The sequence below is a fragment of the Rhodnius prolixus genome, unplaced genomic scaffold (genome assembly GCF_049639745.1).
Source record: "Rhodnius prolixus isolate KJV_2025 unplaced genomic scaffold, Rpr scaffold_2, whole genome shotgun sequence".
NCBI classification, from domain to species: Eukaryota; Metazoa; Arthropoda; class Insecta; order Hemiptera; family Reduviidae; genus Rhodnius; species Rhodnius prolixus.
The window spans coordinates 20550977-20577544 of NW_027411592.1; the positions used below are offsets into that span (position 1 = coordinate 20550977).

The window sequence follows — 26568 nt, forward strand, 5'->3', positions numbered from 1 at the left end:
GGCAGACGTCTAAAAATATTAGTATGACCGTGCTAGTGTCCGTGAACACAAGTCGTCTTGTGCAGAGAACACTATTCAACATCGCACTGAATTTACGGGTCCATGGTAATAGTTAAACTTACTGTTATAATGTCGATTAATGCAATACCAGCCGTCATCATCTTATTTACATGACATTGCAAGGTATTGTCTCCCAATTTATTATTAATAATGGCCCTTAAGGTTGATGTAAATTAGATTTATTACTATAGATTAGTGTTACTTAAGGTAAAGTGAGTCGAATTTTTTCTCTGTAATAGAATTACCGAAAACTTTGCTACTGATGTTTCTTTTATTTGATTGTTTAGGTTAAATTTTCAACACAAGCATTGATGTAATCAACTTAGTTCTGTTTATTTTTATAACAACTTTTTGTATAAAAGTAAGATAGTGCTTCCATCAATTTGCCAAATTGTGTACAACTTTCAAACGTAAGATTGAAATTTTTTTGACTGAATTTTTGTGAGAAAGTTTAATAAAAGATTCAGAATTCATTTTGTATTAGAATAATTTTCTTTATTTGTGCATTATTTAAACAGCTTAACGTTTGAATCAGCGGCAAAAGTAATAGCTTACGAGGGTCGTTGGAAAAGTCCGTGCAAAAATAAAAACTACTTAATTTTTTGGGGTAAACCTTTTTTATTTTTCAACATAGTCTCCTTTTAGGCTTATACACTTCGTCCAACGCTGCTCTAGTTTGTTGATCCCTTCCGAATAATAGGATTTGTCCAAGTCTGAAAAATAGCCATTCGTTTCTGCAATCACCTCCTCGTTTGAATAAAATCTTTTTCCCGCCAGCCATTTCTTCATATTGGGGAACATATAGTAGTCCGAGGGAGCCAAGTCTGGAGAATAGGGAGGATGTGAAACGAGTTGGAACCCTATTTCCATTAATTTTGCGACCACACCTGCTAAGGTATGAGCTGGTGCGTTGTCGTGATGGAAAAGGACTTTTTTGTGGGCCAATCGTGGGCGTTTTTCTTGCAGCTCGGTTTTCAAACGGTCCAATAACGATGAATAATATGCACCTGTAATAGTTTTACCCTTTTCCAGATAGTCGATGAGGATTATTCCTTGCGAATCCCAAAAGACAGTCGCCATAATCTTTCCGGCCGAAGGAACGGTCTTCGCCTTTTTTTGGCGCAGATTCCCCCTTGGTAACCCATTGTTTAGATTGTTCTTTGGTCTCAGGAGTGTAGTGATGTATCCATGTTTCATCCACAATGACGAAACGACGCTTAAAGTCCTGCGGATTCTTCTGGAACAGCTGCAAACCGTCCTTGCAACACTTCACACGATTTCGTTTTTGGTCAAGCGTGAGCAATCGAGGCACCCATCTTGCGGATAGCTTTGTCATGTCCAAATGTTGATGCAAAATATTATGTACCCGTTCATTCGAGATGCCCACAGCACTAGCAATCTCACGCACCTTCACTCTTCTGTTATCTATCACCATATCATGGATTTTATCAATGATTTCTGGAGTAGTAACCTCAACAGGGCGTCCAGAACGTTCAGCGTCACTTGTGCCCATATGGCCACTCCGAAAATTTGGAAACCACTTATAAAGTGTTCTAATCGAAGGTGCAGAGTCACCATAATGTTTATCAAGCTTCTCTTTAGTCTCCTGTGGCGTTTTGCCTTTCATAAAGTAGTGTTTAATCAACACACCAGAAATTCTTTTTCGTCCATTTTTTGAAAATCACTCGACTTCCTCGATTCAAACGAATGCCAAACACAAAGAAATAGACCGATCTGGCTGATACTTGGTGTGTGTTCATCCAAGAGATGCTACTAACTAAACATAACCTCGATACGCGCCAGTAGTGCTATCTCTCTGACTTTGCACGGACTTTTCAAACGACCCTCGTAAAAATTCGACTTCAGACACAACTGCCAGTTCCTAAAATTTAATTGAAATTCCGCCCTCGCTGTTTATCCTCTTTTTAAATCAATAACATTATGCTTCATTTCCTGTATTCTGTTTCCCATCCCTCAATCGGCAGCTTATTCGTCAATTGTGATGGTGAACAGTATCATCTGAAATCATGCACTCATCAACATGGACTTATCAAATCTTCACATTTCTTCTAAAGAAAATGAATCAATCAGTTCATTTTCACTTCTCTTTTTTTTTCATTAAATAAATTCCAATAAAATTGGGTATTTTTAAGTTTTTCAATTTCGATTTAAAAAATAAATACATTTCCAACTTTTTTCTTTTTTTTTTTAAATAGCAATAATAAAAAAACGCTGCTCTTGATATCGAAATCGATCAGGAAACATTTTAACGACTTTAAAATTCAGGCTTTTTTTTTTATTTATTTTGTAATTTACAATCTGTATACATATATACAACAAGTAAATAGGATGTAAATAAGATGAACTGGTGCGGGAAGAGCAGGAGGAGAGAAAATACCCAGTGGTAGCACTCTCCATATGAGATAGGGGAATGTGAAGAGGAGAATATGAGGAGGAGAGAGCAGAGATGGGAGAATAATGACGTTTAGTTCTTCAGTCAGTAAGGAAGCCACGGGGCTACTGGCGATTCAGCCGTCGAGGAGTATTGTTAGGGATGTCAGAGAACGTGAGTGACTGTACAAGAGGATTTGAGCTAGTCGAGAGAGCAATATGGTATTTTTGATATTTAGTCTTGGCGAGTTGGTCTATGAAGGGAATGTTGAGGTCGTTGTGAAGGGTGAGGTTAGTTACCGTAGAAAGGAGCGTCAGCTATATGTCGGAGGAGTTTTGACTGAAATGTCCTGTACCGTTCGTATGTTTGTAGTTTTCGCTGAACCCCACAGCTCTAGTCCGTAAGTCCACATAGGTTTGAGGATAGTGATGTATATTAATCGTTTGAGTTCAATGGGAAATTTAGAGCGTAGTCCAAGAAGTCTAGTTTAGCACGTTTCGCCGTTGCTTGTCTTTTAAGTGGGTTCCACGTGAGTCTTTTTTCTATAAAGAGCCCAAGGTAGTGCTTCAGATCTGTACAAGAAAAAGGATTGCTGTTGAAGAGGACAGGTGGACAGAAGTCCCGCCGGAGAGTAAACGTGGCATGCTGGTGGCATTTCTGTGGGTTCCTTTTAATCCGCCACTTCTTGGTCCAGGATTCTATTTTATGTAAGTGTGTCTGTAACTTGTATGAAGCTGATGAAAGATGTGTACTAAATTCAGACATTAAATAAAAAATCTCTATTCAATCATCATTTTAATCTTTGTAAATACCATAATACTTTGTAAATAATTTAATTTTTATCTTCCTCGTTTTTATGTGTGGATGATAACTTTTTTGTCTCTTAAATTTGTTAGAATCTCTGTAATCACCCTTCGGAAGATAATATTGTTTACAATGTGTAATAACTTAAGGTTAAAAAATAACCCATGCGAGAGAAAAGTTGTTCAAATTGTTCATTTAGTGCAACTCAGTTGGTCAAGAAAAGTTTCAGTATCCTTGGAAAATGTATTCAAGTAACTTGTAATGAGGTACCAAGTTGATTAAATGTAGGATCAGTTAAGAGAAAAGTGTTCTAGTTGCGGACAGAGAATAGCGCCGAATCACCACAAACAAACCTTATCAGAGGTGACGAACAAAGATTTTGGTTTGTAAAATTTTAATTTGACTGTAAAAGCTGCATATTTCTCCAACAAAGAAAGAATGGTATCATGTTATTTCTCAAAAAATATATAAAGCGAACTATCCCTTCATGGGCAATTTTCTGCAACAAGAGATGACTGCCTGGAAATGAGAGTCTAGTGAGAAAGTTCCAGGTGCTGGAGGCCATCGATGCCCCCTTTAAACAAAAAAAAAAAATATGCAAAAAAATAGATGAATTCCTTTTTATGCGCTGGAAAATACGAATAGTAAGCAAGGGAGATTGCAAGGGGCAGTTAGCCTCTGGTGCTGGGGAAATTCAAGAAAGAGACGAGATCAGGAAAAAAAGAGGACGTTGAGTTCTTGACTGGGATTTACTGTTGGAAGTAGCTGGAACTAGGAATAATTTATTGTACGCTGCTGTCTTAAGTGACGGAATGCAGACTAGAAGAAGAATTGTGTAGAGGATTTGGACAGAGTGAGATGGAATTTAGATTTAGTTTGGTGAAAGAAGGCAAACAAAGAGTGTCCTTTCGCAAGAAACTTCCTTAGCTTTATCCTGAACTCTATTTAAGTTAGGACATTTAAAGCAAATTATAAAAAAATGATTTTCGGTAAGATTGTTGTTTGAATGTGTGAATTATTATTATTGTTACAAAAAACAATATTAATTCTAGACATTTATATGGGCAAAACTGTCCATCATGGGCAGTGAGCTGTAAGAAGCTCCTAGTAAGAGGAAATCTAAGGGTCAGCAGCTGGATTCGAACTCGGGATCTCCGCATTGGAAGTCCAACGCTAACCATTGGAGCAATCTCTTCCCTATTAACCAGTTAAGCTTGTTTGACGTGTACACATGTCACACCGAATCTCTATTAAGGTGCGTTCGACGTGTATAAAAACTCGAAATTTTAAAAAAATACAATAAGAATATTATTTGGTGGGATGTTTCCTTTATCTTACCAATAGAACTGCCAAGTATCTTTTTCGGAGGGGTGCAGGGAGCCAGCCAAATTATAAGTGCTTGGTCTCCGCATTAGAGATTGGAAATTAAGGACACAAATAAAAGCTCTCAACCCTTGTGCAATGCCGTTTTTAACCTTAGATAGAGGTTCAGACCTCAGTACGAGCATGATTTCATTTTGCACAGAATTCAAAGCTCTTTTCTTTCTTGTAAAAGCACTTGCAAGCCCCAGAAATTGCAGAAAAAGTGCTTGCAGTGACTATTACGACAAGTTGTAAACTTTTGGTTGTTTTGCCCTGCGTTCGACGTGTATACACGACTGTGGGGGGTGTTTTTTAAAACTAAATTCCACGCTTAACTGGTTAATATTATTTTTAATATTTATTACCATTCTTTAAGAAAAAAATGTTTTGTTTTTTACTTTTTTCGCAGCAGGAATTGTGAGATCTAGAATCTCTCTCCTTATATCTACAGATATTCAGAATTCAAAAAAATTTCCATGATATTTTTTGTATTGTTCCAAGATCAATGTCCATTCTATTAATCAAATATTGACGACTAAAAAAAATAAAACAAATTGGAGAGTTGATTGTGTTCGTTGAATGCGATGAAAGGACACTGGTTTTAATAATGAACGAGATGATAAGAGCGACTAACCCGTGAACCCCCTAGGGTCAATTAAAAACCTGTATACCCACAGCTGTCACCTACTAACCTAAATATAATTCTAAACGCTGGAGAAAAGGATGCTCGCTCGCCCGCTATCTTTATTTCAAATATTTTTCTCTTAATTGAAAAAGCAGTATTTTTTTTTAGCTTATAACAAGCAGTAGATTTTTATCAAATGGCAGTCCAATAGAATTGTACTATATTTTACTAATAGTTCAAAACAAAATGATGAAGAAAAGTTGCTCCTCTCAAGGAAAAGGACCTTTTTTTCTGCGGGGGATATCCTTAAAAATAACTCTTTAATCTATTTTACGAATTTTCTGTCCTTTCTTTGACACTACCACATCATTAGCTAAACAAATATGGAACACTTGGTATTGTACAAACGTCGAACTGTCGCTAATATATCTGAAACTTCCGCACGCTTTTCATGAAAATCTAGCTGATCAGAACAAACAGAATATCCAATCCTGAATCTCCTGTATATCTATTCCATCTTATGCTGAAATCCTTTCTTTCTTAAAGTTGAAGCTAACTTACCAACTTAATGCTACTTAGAGAGAGAACCGCTTAAGAAAACTTGGCTAGTTTAATCAATTAAAATGAAGTTAAACGTACACCTGGTATAATTAGCAATACACGCTTCAGGATGTGAATAGTTGGCATCAAGTACAGGGTGGAGCAAAAGGTATGAACCGGTTTTAAAGGGATGTAAAACAAAAACAATTCAACTTACAGAAATTATGTTTATGTTTGATCTTTGCAAATAAACGCGGTAAGTGGACTGTATAGAATAGGGTGTAGTTCGTTAAGCGGGCAATCAAATGAAATTATACAAATAGAATGAAATAATAAGGCTTACCTTGCAAGATGTGGACACTGGCGTGACACAGCTCTAAGGAAACGGAAACCCCAAAGGGAAAAGAGAGTCGACTCCCCCACCCCCTGGCCCTAGATACCTTTGTGAGCGTAGATTATGTCCTCTTGACTAAAGGCGAGCTGATTGAAGGCCAAATAGGCATTAATATTCTTTATAGCGGTGAACATGCGGTGTAGCGAGAATAGCGGAAAACTGCGTACCCGTGAACATGCGGTGTAACGAATAGAAGTGAACACGGGATAACACTTGAAATTGCGGTGTAACAGGAAGAGTAGTAAACTTAGCACTCGTACAGTTTCGGTGAACGTGCGGTGTAACGAGAATAGCGGAAAACGGAAAACACTTCCGTACGAGCGCCAGAGAACCGACGTTACGAACAGACTGCGGTAAACGACGAAGAGAGACTCACTCACATACTGAGAGGTGACTGCACAGAGCAAAGAGCAGCCGAGAACAGTCGTAAGCACGATAACTGCCGAGGTCGATGCGTGCGATGCGGTTAGCATACATTGGAGGACAGAAAGGAGTAGGAATGAGCTTGAACAGTTTATATTGTTTAATTCAGTACAGAATCTAGTTTTTTACATTAAGTTTGAAAGATGATATCACGTAGGTGGCAGCCGCCAGCCGCGATGCACTCTTGAAGGCGAATTCTTAAGTTTTCAACCGCTCTTCTGCACATTTAGATGGGTATTGCCGTAACTTCCTATCTGATTCTGTCCTTAAGTTCTTCCTGGGTATGTGGACGATGTTTAAAAACTTTTTCCTTTATCTACCCCCAAAGGAAAAAATCACAAATGCTAACCGTCCTGTCGCCGCTGAGCGCTATGTGATAATGATGGAAGAGTTTTTTGAACCTAAGCTGGAAGAATTGTGTGAAGCAACTAATCTGGGAGACATCTGGCCAGGACGGGGCTACATCCCACGCTGCTAGGATTTCAATGGCGAGATTGAAACGAGTGTTCCCCCAGCGCCTCGTCTCTTTGAGGGGTGACGTGGAGTGGCCTGCGCGCTCACCAGATTTGAGAATTTGTGATTCTTTTCTTTGGGGGTACATAAAGGAAAAAGTTTTTAAACATCGTCCACATACCCAGGAAGAACTTAAGGACAGAATTAGAGAGGTAGTTACGGCAATACCCATCGAAATGTGCAGAAGAGCGGTTGAAAACTTCAGAATTCGCCTTCAAGAGTGCATCGCGGCTGACGGCCGCCACCTACGTGATTGTTTTTGTTTTACATCCCTTTAAAACCGGTTCATACCTTTTGCCCCACCCTGCATAATTCATAAGTGACATTAAAATGCTGTGGGTTTTTTAGGTGATGAAACAACTGACATCATGAAGAGCACTTAAAGTCATCTTTGACTAGGTCTCAGCAGAAATGCTGGTTATTTCCTCCTCTGAATAGGAACTATGCTATAAATTTCCCCTATTTCATGCTATTTCTGTACAGATTATTTTACAAGTTCATAAACCTCTTCTACGCTCAAAGAGTTCTTTTTTACTCTCGTTATTCCACGCCTTTATTCTACAAAAAAAAAAAAAGATCCACGTATCTTTTTTAAAGTCTACAAACAACTGATTAATTTAAAAGAAGCTGCTATTAGAGCAACTCGCACACACCACGCGTGTTATCTAAACAGCTAACTAAGATTTACATCTTGAAAACGTTTAAGCTAAAGTATCTTACATTTAATTCCCTCAATCCACTACTTCTCTTCAACACCATTTATGTGACTGATATTATTAAATATAATCTGCACTCATAATAATTATTTTATTATAACTTTGTTTTATCATAATTGTGTATATTTACTGTTTTGAGTTATTAATATCCGTTTAACGGCCCCGTAAATCTGAAATTTTTACGAATTGGTCAGTTAGAATATGTAATTGAACAGCACAATCAAAAAAACAGCAAGCTGGAAATCGTAGAAGGTTGAAAATTGATATTCGAAATTGGTTTAAGTTCGCGGATAAAATTATCTAACCGTTTGTACCACATTAATGTGTCGATTTTTCATTTTCTCGAAAACGTTTGAAACGATTTTATTTAATTGTTCACACCGCAGGACTGTAACTTTATTTTTATGAATATTTTTTTTCCCCAGCAAAATGCTTTTTGAAGGCATTTCGTGGAAGAAATGGGTCAAGTTTTATTTTAAAGACGTTGTATTTAAGACTAATGAGCGGTCTTATCACTTGTGTAATATTTATAAGAATTAAGTAATAAAGAAAACTCCAGATTTGTTGAAAATCAAGCGAAAGTGCTGCTTTACTAAATGCATTTTATGGTTTTTATCGTTTTTTCCCGCCAAAATAGTTTCATAAGGAAAATTGCGGTACAAGAGAGTGACGCGAGGGTTCAACAGCCGGCCATTTGTTTTACTACACAGAAATATTTGTTCATTTATTTATAATATACAGAAATATGCATGCAGGATAAGAAAATGAAAGCAATAGATTTTCAGCTTACAATTTATGGATGAAAGAAACATTTTACATCTAAAATAAACTCAAAGAAATAAGTTCTTCGGCTACAATCCAACTTTGTTTATCCCATCCATTAATAATGAAGTTTTTAAAAACTTGGTTTACCCATTGCATTACGCATTTTTATTTTATTATGGCTTTTATTGAAAACATTTTCGTAGAAAAATTCTTTGAAAGGATTTTGCTGTTTTTTAAATTCTTAAGTTTCATTCAAGTGTAATGTGCTGCTTTACTATCTGTTTAATATTTTAGGCAAAATTTGAAGAATGTTGGTTTGACAAAATTACCAATAATTTTTGTTTGGTTTCTAGCGTTTTTTAAAAAACAATTTTTGTTTGGTTTCCAGCGTTTTTTAAAAAACAATTTTTGTTTGGTTTCCAGCGTTTTTTAAAAAACAATTTTTGTTTGGTTTCCAGCGTTTTTTAAAAAACAATCTTTCACTGCGTCAGTTGCAGAGATGTGGCTAATAAAGATTTTGGTTCAAAGTTACTCACCTGTAACACAGAGCTTGCAGAGATTTTCTTTTATGAGTGAATCCAGTGGTGTGTTCAAGTAGTTGTATTTTTGGCAACTTTACTATAATAAGTGTTGAAAAATAAGAACAGTTTATTCTTAAAATTATAATCCGTTGAATTCATCTTTCGCGTTAGTAACCCATTGATTGTCTGAAGAAAATTATTCAATATAACCATCATGTATCTCCCTTTCAGCAGTAAGCCACTGATTTAGTAGTGGTAGTCCAAAAGAGGCAAGATTTGAGCAGGGTGAGCAACAAGTTCAAAACTCCAGCTCAATAATTTTTGAGCCAGTTTTAGTGAGCAAAGTACATCGATTTACTCACATTGCAAAAAAAAAAAATCTTTTTTTTTCTTTTATCTGAAGATTAAGTACTTTTCGGCCCCAAGAGTCCTATCGAAGGGTGCTGAATTGAGTTCAGATCTGATTCATAACTCGTCTTTTGTAGAAAAATTAAAATTGTTTTTCAAAGTATTGTAAAATAAGTAGACATTTGGTTGGCCGCGTATTTGGGTTTAGCTTGCCCAAATTTCAGCTATCTACCATTTATTTAACCTTACTAATTTCAAATTCGAGAGTACCTCAACACTTTCTTACATAACTTTTTTTTTTGCCTTTCTTTTTGGCATTGGCTTCCGCCATACAGCCAGCATCGTCTAGGTGCTTATCACTAGAATATCACTCACTCTCCATTCTTACTTATAAATACATTCGCTTCACACATTCATCCCTCTACTATATACAACTATTTACATAAACTACAACTAATGGATGGATCAGTTCCTGTCATAGTTATAGTTCAGCCGAAATTAAAATCACGTAATCCTTCTCTAATCATTTTCTTGCATTCATTCTAATCGGCTATAACTTTTAAATACATTCATATTTCTTAACTAGCTCTGCTATAGACTTAAGCACATATATGTTGGTGGAGAATATTATATATTCGTAGCGAAATGGTGCATCTAAATACCCGTATAAGTCGTCAAACATTCGTTTCCTTTCTACCACATAACGTGGACATATCATTATTATATGTTTGAAATCCTCCTCCTCATTGCAATCTACGCAAAGTGGAGAGGACCTTTTGTTGATCCTGTGGAAGATACGATCCGCACACAGCGTGGTTCGCTCTCAGCCTGCTTATTGTCGTAACAACCCATTTATTAGTGACAGTTCCCTTAAACCATGGTTGTCTAGGTAACTTGATCTGCCATAGTTTTGTAGAATCTTTCTTTATTACCATTACTGTAATCTGTATGCCATTTTTGTAGTGCTGCTTTTGCAATTATACATACACTTGATATCGGTGTGTGGTAATTTATAATTTCCCCACTATTAATGGCTTCCTTTGCAAGTTTATCAACAATTTCATTTTCTTTTATACATAATTACAAATTGTAATAGTTAATTTTACAAATTTATTCACTTATTATATTTCCAAAAGGATATTTCCGATTCCTTAAAGACTCTCTTAAACATAATTTGATAACATAAACTCAATTTTCTCTTACTAAAAATTCTCATAATTCTAATTTATTCATTTACTCCACGTTTTAAAGCAATATGCAATTCTTTCTAATATTATTAGTTTCACAGACCGATTTGTAAATACAAATTTTTCGTACTTTGGGGATTTATAAATCGATGTTCGCTGTGAAATTCCAAACTCAAAATGCTACAGGATTACAATATTCTCACTTATTTATTAGTATACTTTTCCCTTAAAATACTTATTATACTATTAAATACTGCTACTCTTACTAAATAATACTAGTAGAGTAAGAACAAAAATAATTTCAACTAACTAAAAATAAAAATAATTGATGTGACGCAAAATTATTTGAATAAAACTAGTTCTAGGAAAAAAAAAGATTATGAAGATTTATGAGGCGTTGTTAATGAAGATCTCGTTAAATCAATCTTAATTAATCTTTGTTTTTATTAAACTTATCTCCATCTGATTGTTGATGAGTATCCTTAACTGCATTTTAAAATGCGATTACTAAACAAAAAACATAATCTTACGAAGTAGGGATAATCTTTTTCGCTAATTCTCTTTGATTTACTAGAAAACATGGTACCCAATAAAATACATAACCTATGAAGCAGTTATTCCTTATAAAGTAAAATGTTATTTTGAGATTTTTTTTTCTCAGCTGAAGCTCGTTACTACAAGGACATTCTATTTATTACTCCGTGAGGCTTTAAATACAACTGACATCAGTTCCAACATTTTAACTTGCCATATATTGCTAATACTTTCAGCATCGGTTGAACTTTCTATGTATTTAGTATTTATTAACTTGAGAATAAGTCCGTTCTATCTTGTTCTTTTTTCTCGATGATGATTTTATGGAACGAATTCCAAATAACGTATTTTTTTTTTATACGTATATAGCAAAAAATGGTATAACTACTGAAGCTGATTAAAATCTTTTGGCATTGAACTACAAGAACCTGTACTAGTCACAATTGCAGTAGGTAAAATGAAGTTCACAAAGTTTCTTCAAACTTTGGCCATTTTCTCACTATTCAGTTGCGATTAATAATTTACTGAAACTGGTGCTGCTGTTGGGAATAATGTCGGCTTTCAGCAAGTAGGAGCCAATGAATTGTTTACACAAAGAAACAACGCAACTAATCATTCACCATCCTTTGCAATTTAAGTCACGAATTCCACGTTCTTCATGAAAATCTAAATGCATACATTGTGAATGTTTCACACAAAATGGAATAGGATTGATCTTAGTTACGATTTCAACTAGAGAAAAATAAACATTAAATTTTGAACTAAGGCTTTATAAAATAATAATTATTATAATTTTATAAATAATAAAGAAAGAAATTAACCCATTGATAGATTAATTCCAGGCGTGTTACAACCCTTAGATTTTGTCTTCCTATGGCACATACTCGTATCCCTCACTGTATGATAAATAACTGTGTTGCTTGTTCCACACAGTGAGAGTACACTGGCCAGAGGCCGGCAGTGCACTGAGAAGGTTTCAAGCGCAAATAACCTTAATTAAAAAATGTAAAATAATTAAAACAATAATGACAGACTGCTTAGGAAACGGATAAGTTCAATGGTTGAAGTACTAGACTCCCACGCTGAGATCCCGGGTTTGAATTCAGCTGTTGGCCCTTAGATTTCCACATCCTTGGAGCTTCTTACTGCTCACAGAAACGGCTAATGGACAACGAATCAGTTCGAAGGCCGACAGTGCTCTGAGAAAAAGCTCCGGGCGCTAATAACCTCAGATGTTGATGTGCTTTATCAACAATAATAGACGCTAATTGTAGCTAACTGTAGCTGTATTACGCAAAAATAAAAACTTATTTTGGTTTAGTTGAATACGTAAGAATGCACTTCACAATTTTATAACACTGATAGACCATTCGGAGCATTGCTCAGAAATTAACTGTTCCAATTATCCTACTTCATGTTCAGAAAAATAAAGATGAGATCAGAGACATTTCTTCATAACAAGTAATCATTCTCCGCAAATTATGGTTACTGATGATAGTAATTTCTAGACATATTTGGGATGGTTTGCTGACGGATTAAGGTTCATCAAACCCAGCCTAAACGCGAGAAGCTACACATGTTCTAACCTACAGTTTTGATTTCAATTTAATGTTTGAGGATGTCTATTACTCGTATTTACTAAAACTGTAATGAAATGAAAACATTTGTTGACGAATTTATTGCTAATTAAAAGCAAATTATGATAGTTTAACGGCATCAGATACTTTTATTTATATTTAAAGTTTTGGAACATTTTCCTTTTCTTTTTTTTTTAATTTATTTTGTAATTTACAATCTGTATACATTGTATACAATAAGTAAATATGGAGAGAGTGATGAACTGGTGCGGGAGGAGAGCAGGAGGAGAGAAACTACCCAGCGGTAGCACTCTCTATATGAGAGAGGAGAATGTGTGGAGGAGATCCCGATTAGAGGATCTGATTGGAACGTAGCGATCCTTTTGTCACATTTTCTCCTAGAGAATTCTGTTGAAGGCCTTCTGGAAGAGGTAGGTACTTCATCTATTTGGGCCATTTTGTGTATGATGTACAGTTTTTTGTGATCTCCACATTATAAATTTGGAAATAACATTAAATGTCTTGCTAAATTTTCGCATTCATAACCGACGATCTTCTTTAAGATTGTGGATCAGTTAGAACTGACCATTACTGTCCTAAACGCTGTTTAAAACTCCGTCGTTCCTTCATTCACTCCGTGCAGCATCATTTTTTCGCGAAGACCTTACTAAAAGTCGATGTTATTCTAATGAGAAAACATTAAGTCAAATCTAAAGATTGGAGCTAGATAACACAACAAGTATCTGTATCTCATAGTCCAGGACCAAATGGCAATTATGTAAATAAACATGTCCACTAGGATGTTTTCTGTCAGCCTCACCTAAACACGTTAAAACAAAATAAATAATAATTTAAATCACTATTTTATAGCTGTTTAAAGTATCACTATTTTCTGCTCCCTAATTCTGTAAATAATTCAAGCGTAAGAGAAATGTTTTATTTAGACTCATGAATTGCACAGCTCTTGCGTTCATTATATGCAGCCAAGTTCTAGAAACTGCATCATATATTATGCCATTACTTCAGTCTAAGATGTAGAAAGTGAAGACGAACTAAAACTGCAATTGTCATCAGTACTTATTTATTGTTAAATCAATATTGAACCGTATTGATAGAAAGATTGTTAGTCGGCAACTTATTGAATTTTCGTTTTTGAGAATAATCATTTTGTATTACTTTTTGTTTATTTGTATCTAGTTTCTGGGTTAAAGTACTGCAATAAAAAAAAAATTATTTGAGATTTCGTCGCCAAATATTTCAACTAGTATGCATTTTGTATCATCTTCATTACTTAACATGGCTTTCACCGATATTATGTCATTGTTCTGGTAGACCAGAGTTCCGAAACCAGTTTGCCATGACATATTAGTCAGTTGTGCTGAGTATCTGTATATCTGTCACGGCAGTGTTCTCTCGTTACAGATAACACTGTCCATCACCGGACAGTGAGCTGTAAGAAGCTCCTAGATCAGTGATGGCGAACCTTTAGAGCTCGGAGTGTCAAAATTTTGAAAAACCCTAACTTAAATCTGGTGCTGTGACACATATAATATAGAAATATTCATACTTTTTTGACAACTGCAACCATAGTAACAGAAAAAAAAAAAAAAAAATGCAATGTGAGTAAATCGATGTACTTTGCTCACTCAAACTGGTTCAAAAATTAATGAGCTGGAGTTTTGAACTTGTTGCTCACCCTGCTCAGATCTTGCCTCTTTTGGACTACCACTACTAATCAATGGCTCACTGCTGAAAGGGAGACAAATGATGGCTATATTGAATAATTTTCTTCAGGCAATCAATGGGTTACTAACGCGAAAGATGAATTCAATGGATTATAATTTTAAGAATAAACTGTTCTTATTTTTCAGCCCTCATTAAAAGTACTTGAAGACCACTGGATTCACTCATGAAAGAAAACCTCTGCCAGCTCAGTGTTTCAGGTGAGTAACTTTGAACCAAAACTTTTATTAGCCACATCTCTGCAAGTATTAAGTGACCCGCTTTATGATCATTGATCTGAGGAAAGTTAGCCAGATCCTTATTCTCAATAAATACCTTAATTTCTTCAAAGTTCTCCTCAAATCGTTCAAGTATTATTTAAAATTATATCATAATTTTTGGTTTCTGTCGATGCGTGTCACCCAAAATGAGCTTTCGCGTATCACCTCTGACAGTTTCACCATCTAGATCCTAGGAAGAGAAAATTGGCTGCTGGATTCGAACTCGGGAACTAGTTTTGCTTTTCTTTTTTTTCATAGACTTCCTGCCAGCTCATCTTCTTTTTAAGACACCGTTTTCAGAAATTTAACATATTATTTTCTAAACTTTCCAACCTTCAAAACGATTCAGAAAGTGAATGGAGAATATTATTCGCTGGAATCTCTGAATTCTCCTAAATGTTTATGTCAGATTAAATAATAAATATTCCACTTCAGTCGAGTGGTTCAACTTTGGCGGCTACTAAACCATGTAGCGAGCAAAGCCTCCTTAGTGTGTAGTTGGTTGATTCACCTACCGCAACTACTCAAAAGGTAAATTTAAGTTCTTTAACAATGGGTTGTGTAAGGGGGATGGCCGCCCTTGACGCGCTCATGTTGAGGAAACGGGAAGTGGTCACTCAATTACAACTCCAGAGAATTACAGAATTTATTTCAATAAAAAAAAAACACTACAAATTATCTACAATTAACCTAACTGAATTCTACCCCATGCTTCATTCCTTTCTTATTACATAAACTAGCCCACCATACAATTATATATCTAACATCGCCTCTAACCTATTCCGATACGTCAATAAGATAAAATTTCCTTCATACACATACAGTAATCAATTCAGTCCTCGCAACCACTGAGACGACCACTCTGGGGCTCACCAATTACCGCAATTACAATTCTACTGGGCTACAACTTACCAGCCACCAGCCAGCCGACGAACCCCTTCACAGCATGGGTCTTCCTTCCGCCGAAACAACTGAGCTCCCCAGCAAGACCATTGGCTCCTACGCTAGGCGGCTGGCTCCTCCGCTGGACAACTGGCCCGTCCGCAAAAAAAGTGAGCCCCTGGCCAGCCAAGTAGCCCAGTTTTATATACGATACGGTGTCGACTCAGCGGCTCCCACACCTTTAATCCGCTGACTCACACCTTTAATTCGCTGACCCACTTAGTAATTTAATTATTAATTTTCCTCCTTGAGAAAAGTTTATTCAACTTTTCCCAATTCACACATCTCAAAACAACTTAATTCTACTTACAGATTTACATAATGCTAATACTAAAATAAGGTAATGAAGCCGACATACAAAACTAACCCTGAAAATCAAATGACTAAATTAATGCTCTTTCTGATGAAAGCTGAACCCTTACAGGTTGAACGAACAGTAAAAGCATTAAAAGATGGTTTTGAAAGAAAACAGTAAACCATATTTATATTCTATGCTTGTATGTATAGATACATATTTACCTTGATAAAAATACAGCAAATACCACTGATGTCAGAGATAAAATTCCAAAGCTATGAATATAAAGCTATCACTAAAAAATAAAAAAAAGTTTCCATATTTGTTGTAAACAAATTTTGTACATTGAATGTAACTACATCAATATTTATATAAACTGCTTTAAAACAATACATATTGGCACTGTGCCTAGGAAATCTCTTGCCTAGCATAAATTTGGCGTCGCTACTTAATGTATTTAACAAATAAATAAATTAATTCCGCTCCCGGAGAGCGATGCGAGCTAAAAAGAGAGAAATAGCAGTGTTTATGTTGCATCATTTTTTGAGGTTAAATTAGGCCTAGGACGACGATTATTGGTAAATAAATATATGTATGGAATTTCGTTATGTTTCACTCACATTTTGTTTACTATTTAGTAAAATCTTGAGCAAATTTATGATGTTTTCATTAGAATTTGTTTTTCTTTCAAAAAAATTTCTTCTTTTTCTGTAAACAATCTTTTTTTTATTTTTTGTTTTACTAATTTTGGTTGATGATCATCTTGGTTGAATGGGAGAAAAACAACTTTTACCGCTTGAAAATATTCTGATCCATCACAAAGTCTGGATGAAAGACGACTTTTGTAATGATTCGGCCATATGTACTCGTCACTAGTACTGTTTGAAGACTAGTCTTTTTTTAGAATCTACCTGTCAGGTGAAATAAGTGTAACCATCTGCGGCAACAGTGGAGCATTTCTATTTGAATAAACCTTGTGTCTGGGCAACATCCGGCGTTAACGCTTCTTTAAATTGTGGCCCTATATTTGTTTCTTATAAAATATTACTTTGAGAGATTTCAACTCAGTACCCCGGAGGTACACAACACTAAGTCCATTTTTTCAAAATTTATTTTTTTAATCTTTCTAATTATTCAAAATTATTGTTTTTTATTACACGCCCATCTGTTAACGTGCATCTATGTGACTTATTATCCACCAAAGATTTAAGCAAAATAACTCCCGTGGTCTTACAAGTAAGAAAAAACCGCGAGAAAACTCTTTCATTTGCTCTCTTGTAAAAAAATTAAAATTGGACATTGTGTTGTGTACCTCCGGGGTACTGAACTTATAATGTGCTTTAAAAAATATATAGATAATGATGTTAAGGTTCTCTTGATCTTTCTCTCTTCAGAAACCACTATAATTAATTTTCAGGAGGGAGTAACGTCTCTGACAATATTAAAATTATTAATTTAAATAATTAATTACTGAATTACTACACTTTAGAGCGTTAGTTCCGCGTTACATTTCTTTAGAGAGGGGTTAAAATAAGTAAAGGAGCATATTTAAGCCTAAAATTGAAAATGAGAAATAATTTAAAATTCAAATAGTAAATAACAATATTTACATTGTTTCTTAGTTGTAAGCTGGACTCTTAGTCTGTCCAGAATCGCTCAAATTTGATGTCCGTACGGAATGCATAGCTCCCTCTGCAGAAACTAACTTTGATATGTCTCTCCTTAGAATGGCTAGCTCTTAGATATTCTTTTTTAGCAATGGAACGTTTTTTTCTATCCAACTAAAAACTACTCGCGTATCACTAATTCACTGAATACAAGATTGGTTCCGCGATGCTGGACATTATTAGTAAGTTCATCCATCATACCATGATTGTTTTTCTGCATTCTAAAAACAAGAGACTCAAGAGTGGTATGGTAGTGGATGAATTCACTAACACGGCAATTTGTTAGAACAATTGTAATTGTAAAGTGTGTGTTGCCAACTTAATTGGAAGTATGACGTCAATTATGTCGAACAAACAAACAAAAAGAAAGACGATAGATTTATTATTTGAATTTGGACTGTGAGTAATTAAAAAGGACACTTTCGAAGGTCACTTCCTCATGAGCATGTTCCCAGACACAAGAGTTAGTTAATTTCCTGGCCTTAAAACTTTAAGCGTTCTTCCACCTTCTTATGGGGTTTTCTCTCTACGCTCGTATATGTAATGAGGAAAAGTAATGACTAAGGAACGGATTTTTATGTATTTAAAAATGCCAAATATTTAATTAAAATATGCATTTATTTTCGTCAATTATGTGGAAAATAAGTGATTTTCTTTAAATATTTTCTGGAATATTTAAGTAAAAATGGACATTTTTTTTTATGAAAATGGATTTTTTTTTGGAGGGGCAAGTTATAATTATTTATACAAGAAAAGAACATTTTTACAATTTATAATAATTTATTAGGAACAAAAAAATTTGTTTTTACAAGTTATAATGATTTATACAACAAAGAACATTTTTACTATTTATAAAAAGATGTGTTAAATTTTCAATTTTGAAAACTTCACTCTTCGAAATTGTTTGCAACCACATGAAATTTCAAATGTTGGAACGTAAAGTGACGACGATCTGGGCGTAAGATGGACTTGTAACGACTAAAATCCTTTGAAATGAGGATTTTTAAGTTTGTGGAAAGGGATATCTGCTCTAACCAAAGCCCGATACAGATCTGTACTCAGAGTAGACTTACTTGATGGTGGAGATGTAAGAAAGGCTTGATAGGACGTCCTCTCTTTCTTTCTGTTTTTATTCTTTATGTGCGATCCGGTGGCAATATGTTGGGTGACTTGGGAACGTTGAGAGCAAGAAACGCGCTTGTCACAAGCTGTGCAGTACAAAATGTCTCCATCACTTCGAAAAAGTTCTGCTGGAAACTCGCGAAGATATTTAGCAACAACCAGTTGTTTGTTTGAGGCCGATGTTCGTGGCATTTCACCCAAAAAAGAATACACTAAGTGACCGAACGAAATGAATTGGACACTTCAACGAACGAGCTGAAAGAACAGACAACGTCAGACAACTTCAAAGAACTAACAAGTGCCCGTCACTGTTTAGCAGCATTCTGTGTAAATTACAATAACCATTGTACCCACTGTGATTCACTGCTCTACAGTCTGTGGTTCACAGTACCTGTCAACCACCTCCCAATTATGAAAATATGCCCAAAATGAAAAATATGAAAAAATATGTACAATTTTGTTTAAATATGTAGAAATATTTATTTATTTTAATCAAATATGTATAAATATGCGATAATATCCAAATATGTGGAAATATGTGAAATAAAAGTAGACTCAAACGGCTTAAAAAGTGTCAGTATGAATTCTTCTAGTTGAAAAACGTCTGTAAATTGCCTAGAAAAAAATATGTAAATACATACGAATCCGTTCCCTAGTAATGACACTGTGGAAGTGGCAGTTGAGGAATGAGGAGATTTTGTAAAAAATGAATTAAATGAAGCGCAAATAGAATGAAGAACAAAGCTCCAAATCCGATACGTTGTGAACAACTGTGCTGCCAAGTAACCCACCATTTATTATCATAAAACTTATTTTTTTAAATCAATAAAGGTATTATTAAAAGTAATATAAAATATATCTGTGTAAAGAGAGTTTTTCTGTTTCCGTATTTTTAAAATGTATTTCCGTTATTTCTTTCATTTGCATTCCTAATTTCTTCCTTGATCTCGTCTCTTCAACCCCATAATGACTTCACTTCAATCCCGTGTCCTCCATTTTATTCAGCTACTATTAGTCAGCGTATTCAATCTCTACTGCTTTATACTATTTTGTTTCTTAGAGGGAGACCTGTAAAACTAACATGTATTGAGGTACTGGGTTCGATTCCCGGTCTTAGGCCATGGATTTTATTTAAAGGTTAATCATAGAAATTTACAGTAAAGTATGTTTGCTAGTCGCCTCCGTCCACGACACCTAATTGGTAGTTCGACGTAAAGCCCGGCTGAAAAAGTAGGCAATTACTTTACTTTTTACTTACTTACTATTTTGTTTCAGTGCAGTCATCTCAATTTGGTTTCATACTTGATCAATTTTTTTCATTAGCAGAATAACTTAAACTACAGCTTTGAGCCGATGTTGTTGATGTCGGTGCACGAAATCAATTAGTTTCTTTTAAAACTGTCAAAACATGGTTGCGAAATTGGTATTTCGCGTAGTTTTTGGTAGCATTTAACAAATGTAGCATCCTTATTGCACAGAGTTCCCTGTTCTTTCATTCTTGTTGCTTGAAGTGAATTTTACGTAAAATGCAGTGAAAAACAAATCTCAGAATATGTCTATTTTTATACAAAATTACTTCTTCCTTGACATGAGATGATTCTGAAAATGTGAGGAAACAATAAAAGTTGATTAAAAAATAATGGAAAATACCCTGAAAGGTAGTCTAACAACAGCCTGGTATTAATTGTTTCGTTCAGGAAAACGTTTCGAAAAGAACTCATGTTTAAAACCCAAAACTTTTCTTCCAACCAATAAAAATTATAAATAAATAACACGAGCTAGGAAAAGAGAATAACATTTAATATTAATTTTACCAGCGACTCCATATCCCGAGTTACCATCCAAGTAATTCTTCTCTGACTTTCTGGTGTACAGTCTTCAATTCGTAATATCATTCTCCAACTTTCCTTTTGGTCTTCTTATCCTTTTATTCCTTCAGGGTATCAATTTACCATCTCTGTTTTCTTATTTATATAACTTCACGGTTTCAGCAACTTTCATTTTTTGTTTTACGTCACATGAGTTTGTTTTATCTTTATTTTTATTCGCATCTATCAAAAAGTATTATCAGTGATTTTGCTGTCGGTGTGTGAATTATGTATCCCTTGAAAACAAGTGGGGAAATGCCTTCCAGTGAAGGAACTCTGTTCAAACTCATTCTTCACAGTAAATCAAACTGTCATTCCTCAGTTTTACAATTTGGCAATTTAAAGAGATCAACAGGGCTCTAAATAGACACGTTGTAAATAAAAAAAAAAAAAAAATCAATATATGCAAACCTACAGCTGGAAAATTAAAAACTAATCTCTCCGTACACATTTAGTCTTAAATTAAATAGAACATAAATAGTTACTTTTACAATGATGTGGTCAAATTACCTCCCTATATCGGCGATTGTTTTGCCGGCCCAATTACAGTTGCATCACTTCCAATGAAGTCTCAATCGCTTTTGCATCTGCATTGGCAAATAGAGATTAAAATAGATTATTGATTCCTCGGAGCACAATATGGAAAAATGTTTTCCTTTTACAACCAATAAATCTTGTCCAATAAATATCTAGATTTTAAAATTTCTCATTTACTGTCAACTATGTAATACAGTGAATAGCAAGGGTTGTTTACATCTGGCTGATTTCGTAAATACAAGTTGAAACATTGCACGTTATTTCTAGTTCTATTTCTAAATATGCACTTGCTGTTTTTAAAAAACCCTTACTTGCTCTTTTATATTTGTAACAGATCTGTGCCAGTTGTTAACAGAAAATAGTTTATTCTTTAATTGTATTTAAGAAAAGTTTGACTTTAGGAGAAATCACTGAGATAAACAACTTTTTCGTTCACTTGTATCTTAGCTCATTTCTGTAAGCTGACTAAAATGTTAGCTGAATTAAAGAAGAGAACGTCGCTATTTTTTTTAAAAGGAATATTTAAGATTCGTTGGATTCTTTTAAAATAAATCTTTCGGGATTAAATTCCCTAGATTTTGCTCATTAGCAGCAAACATAATCAATGTACCCCTCAAATGAAATATTTTTAAAATTATGCATACGCAGAATCTATTTTATCTTTTTTGTTTATGCTTTTTATTGCTTCAAATTTGACGTATGGATAACTTGGGTCGTGCACATTCTGATATTCTTATTTATAAGGAGGTTCCCAAAACTAAAGAGATTTACTGTTTTCATCAGGTGGAAAAGAGTCATAGTTGTGAAAAATTCTAGGCACCTAAAACTTTGTTCAGGGAGGAAATGGTGGTTTTCGGAAGTGAAAGCGTTTTCTTTCATTTATTATGTAGCACATCCACTTTCCTGATGACGTTGTTTCTTAGGATATGTTTACAAAAATGCTGCTGGTAACATGATCTCTTTAAGCTATAAAATAAAATTATTATTGATGGCCATTAATAATTAATTACAATGAACGTATGACTGTTAGGATCTTGAGATCTAGCACATAAGAAGGAGAGATACTGAGAGTACAACGCTTATCGAAAGATAATATCCTGGGTAAGCCCAGGAAAACTGGCCACAGACTTTCAGGCAAGAAACTAGTTGTAATACGTACATTTAGATTGCTGAAATTGGTAAAACATGGAAATCAATTCATGAATATAACTAGACATCCAAGTGGCAGTTTTGGCCATCAAGTTAATTCAAGGAACTGTAAGACTATCTGGATGGATATTCTGCTGAGTGACCTGAGCCAGGTTGCTTGGACTTGCCAGAGCAAAAGCGGCACAAAGGATTAGAGTCATTTAGGACAAACAAAAACGTCACAGTTCGGCAGCCAACAAAAGTGTGGAGGCACAAATATAGAAACCCACGCTGAGGCATGCGAAAATTTTGATTATTAACCTTGAGTCTTCTTAAGACAATAAGACTGTAATTCATACATCCGTAGACATCCTTGCGGGCTCCTAAAGACTGAGTAAACACATGCAGATAGCCTGTGTAAGATTGTAGAAAAGAAGAATCATTGGGAAGAACCAATTGAGCAGCACTTCCTTACCTATGCTGAGAGTTCAGAACTTTGGATTAGAAAACCTGACTTCAAGCTTTACCTCTTAGGATATTAAGCTTAATCAATCAGAGAGGACTAAAGGAGTCCAACTAGAGGTTGCCACAACAAATTCCTAATTCGTAGTAAAAGACGACTGGCTAATCCCCAGAGAATTTAATACAATTTCATCTTAAATTGTCCACTTTTAGATTGGAAAATTAAGTTTAGAATGCAGAAAACAGATGGAAGGTAATTGTTCTTACACCCTATTGGAGAGTTAAGCCATCTTAGAGTTAATTTCATAAATAATAAATGCAGTCTATTATTACAGGAGAACTTATTTTTCAAATATAAGTTCAGTTCGCTTGAGACCCCTCAAATGCGACAATGGTTCGCTGGGTAAGCTGGTAGCTGACTTTGGTAAGCGCTGGGTTACAAGTTCAATATGTACTTTTGTTATTACGACGTTACAGTAATGACCAAGTTCTGCTTCCTGGTGGAGAAAGGTAAACAAAAAGCACCTTTTTGCTTCGAAAGTCTCATGGGGAGAAGTTTAGATTTACTGTGAACGAGAGAGAGGAATGATTCCACGATAGGTTTTACGTTTTAAAAAGAGGTCGAATGTCACCGGTATATCCTTTGACTCCTTATCATTTTGCGGACGAAAATATTGGAAAAAAAAATGCAATCAGAATTGTAGAAATATTTGTTCAATTGTAGGAATTCTGTAGGAATTAGTAAGTTCTGGCTCAAAACTTCTTTCGGTTTAGTGTAGTGCTGCTAAACTTGACGCTAGTTGTTGCTTTGTCTAGTAACAATGTATAATCATCGTCTATAATCAATAGTAATAATCGTCGAACAGCACTTAAAGTCGAGTAGCGAGACGTTTCCCTATAACAATATGGTATACGATATGTTTATAAAGTTTCCTTAATTAATATCAATAATTGTGTTTAGATTTTCAAACTAATTCCGTAATAAATCCCTTAGCTGGGCGTGAATAGAGAAGCTCATATTTACATTTTGCTTGTATTCTTCACATCGCTTATTTAGAAATATTTATCACTCGCATGTAATATCTATTTATTGTAACACGTAATAAATATATTTAGGTAAGGGTTATAGAACTTTTCATTTCTTAGGTATCTGTAACAAGGTTGGCCAAATAAAACCATCCCCTACCTGCCGCACCTGTCGCTTGTTTGTCATCTTTTCAAATATATTAAACCAAACGTTTTGGCAATCTCTCTTTCTGTTACATTATTTTGGTGGCAGTTTGTTTGCCTAGTAGAAAGAAGCTTCGATTATTACTTCAAGATTTCTTAAATTCTCTAGCGATGATAAATATCATTTACACGACTTGTAAACTTTAATAATTGTAAATTTTATTTTATTTTATTCAAAAAGTTTAGTTGCCGTCAAATAAATATCAAGTGGGTGTTGGTTGATTCCCCGCAGGTATCGAGGGGTTCTAAATATGAGAAAAATGAGCAAACTTTTTCTTTCTTATTTACGAATAAACAGAACTCCCTTTATATAAATTTAACATGGTAGAATACGGAGGCTGTGCTTTATAGCAGTGACGTTGACTTTATTGTTTAAGCTTATGTTCTTTCCTTTCTAACTTTGAACCAGATTAGGTTTGTTTAACCAGATTTTTAAATTTGGTTTTACCTAAAAGCAGAGTCTCGCAAACATTTTCCGCCCATGGCGCACTACATTCTGTATTTTATTCCATCTCTGGTACAAATCACAGTTTTCAGTTTATTTATAGAAAATGCATTGTCAAATATTTAGATATAATATTGCAGTTAACGCACTATTGTAGTTATTTTTTATTGTCGTGGAATTTTATTCCGTTTTATTGAGGTAGAGGTGTTGCACCCGAGCTTCGGAAATACAGTACAACCTCGATTAACCGGCCCTCGGTTAACCGGGATTCGGATTAACCGGAATCATGTTGAGTCATCATAAGAACACCTGGATCAGCGCCGAAACAAAAGTTAATTTTCGGTGGCGACAGGAAAATATTTTGTCTTCCGATGTAACATAATTGTAGGCGTGGCAACAACTCTTTTACACCTAATTTTCTTGAAGGGTCATTATATGTATGTGTATGTATGTTTATATGTAAAAACCCAAAATATGGTGCAATTAGTACTGAATTTCTTGGGATATACCACTGTCTTACAAAAGACCATGGGATTTACGTGTCGTAAATGGTTGATTTTCAACTTCACGGTTTTATGTAATATTTTTATGGATATTTACGGGCATTATTTTAATCTTCTCAGAGAGCAGTCTAATCTCAAGCTAGTCATCAGTGTTAATCAGTTCATCCCACAGAAAACATCTTTCGTTTGCCCTGTCGGTCGAATTTTTATATCACTTATGCTATGGAATCCGATAAACGTACAAATGTAGCCTGTAATAAGTTCCTTTACCTGCGCGAGCCAACTATTCATAGGCCTTCCTCTTCTTTGTCTGCCAGCAGGTTGCCAGCAGAGAGCCTTTTCTTGGGAAGCGCTTATCGCTCATGCGAAGAACATGTCCAAACCACAACAGCCTTCTTTCGTTCACCCTATCCAGGATGGTTTTATCTCGTATACCGATGGCTTCCCTTATAACCATATTTGGGACTCTATCGAAGATTGTTTTCCTTAAACATCTCCTCCAGAATCCCATTTCTGTCGAATTAAGGATATTGCGCTCTTTAGTTATCAATGTCCACGCCTCGGATCCATACAGTATTAGGCTTTCTATTCTTATTGAATTATTAACTAGACCTCGTATCCTACATCACCTCCAGGAGAGAAACCACCTTTTAAAGAGCATCTCTGGGAAAGTTCGAGATAGAATGTGGAAGCGGCAGTCAGAAATAATACTCGCTTCTAGCACCACTTCCGCTCTAATTCCTTCCTAGATATTTTGAAGAGGACTCCCCTAAATTGAAAGGAACCGGATGCACGCTAGATGGTATGCCATGGTTCGTGGTAGCGTAGGCTTTCTAGCCTAGCAAATTTAGTTTCCTCACCAAAGTAGATGTACCAATTGGGGTTAATCACTTCTTGATGGAGCATACCCTCAGTGCTTCCAGAGTATATAAATCCTCTACCAGCACCGGTTAAAAAGTCAGAGACAAGGAATAGTCAACTAAAAACACAAGGAATGAATGTCCCAGATGAAGGCTGCTATTTCCGTATCTTTGAGTTGAAATGAATCTTTTCGAATTGTAAATTAATGATAATAATTTTGAACGGTTATTGCTCCACCTTTGACAAAGAAATATAACATCAGAAGGCCGTGGCAATGACTGGGAATTTCACGGTAGGAGAATATTGCTCTTTTTAAATGCATGAACCGCATAATTACAATAACACTGTGGTAGGGCCACAATATAACTTCGACCACGAAAGAAAAGTGATTCGACATTATTGAACAACGAAGAAATTAGTAACTAGCGAAAAACTGTTCATCAAAGCGGAAAAAATGATTGAAAATTTTAATAAACTTTTCAAAAATCATTAAGAGATTTCAGTTTCATACATATTTAGAAACTGCTTTAACGTAATGGATAACACACATTTTTTTTCTAATACTCATCTATTTACTTTTTGCAACCCGTCTGTTTCCACTCTATTTTTGCAACTTGTCTACTCTTTCTCATTGCCCTCTTTCTAAATTTACTTCAACTATTGCTCGTTAAGAAAAATAAATCTTATATTTAACACTCTTGAGTATTATTTTTGTACTCTCGTTCAATTGACACGCTGCACACT

The 26568-nt window shown here is 35.1% G+C and overlaps 1 protein-coding gene across 2 annotated transcripts in view; it reads left to right on the top strand.

Moving 5' to 3' along the window:
- LOC141449258 (ras-related and estrogen-regulated growth inhibitor) overlaps positions 1–26568 on the top strand; it is a 49735-nt gene continuing 23167 nt past the window's right edge. Inside the window, exons 1-2 of one of the 2 annotated variants that reach the window (XM_074118491.1) lie at positions 1–183; positions 14633–14704. The gene's annotated coding sequence lies outside the window, so the exon portion shown is untranslated. The remainder of the gene's footprint in view (positions 184–14632; positions 14705–26568) is intronic. The other variant, XM_074118490.1, reaches the window with a different exon arrangement.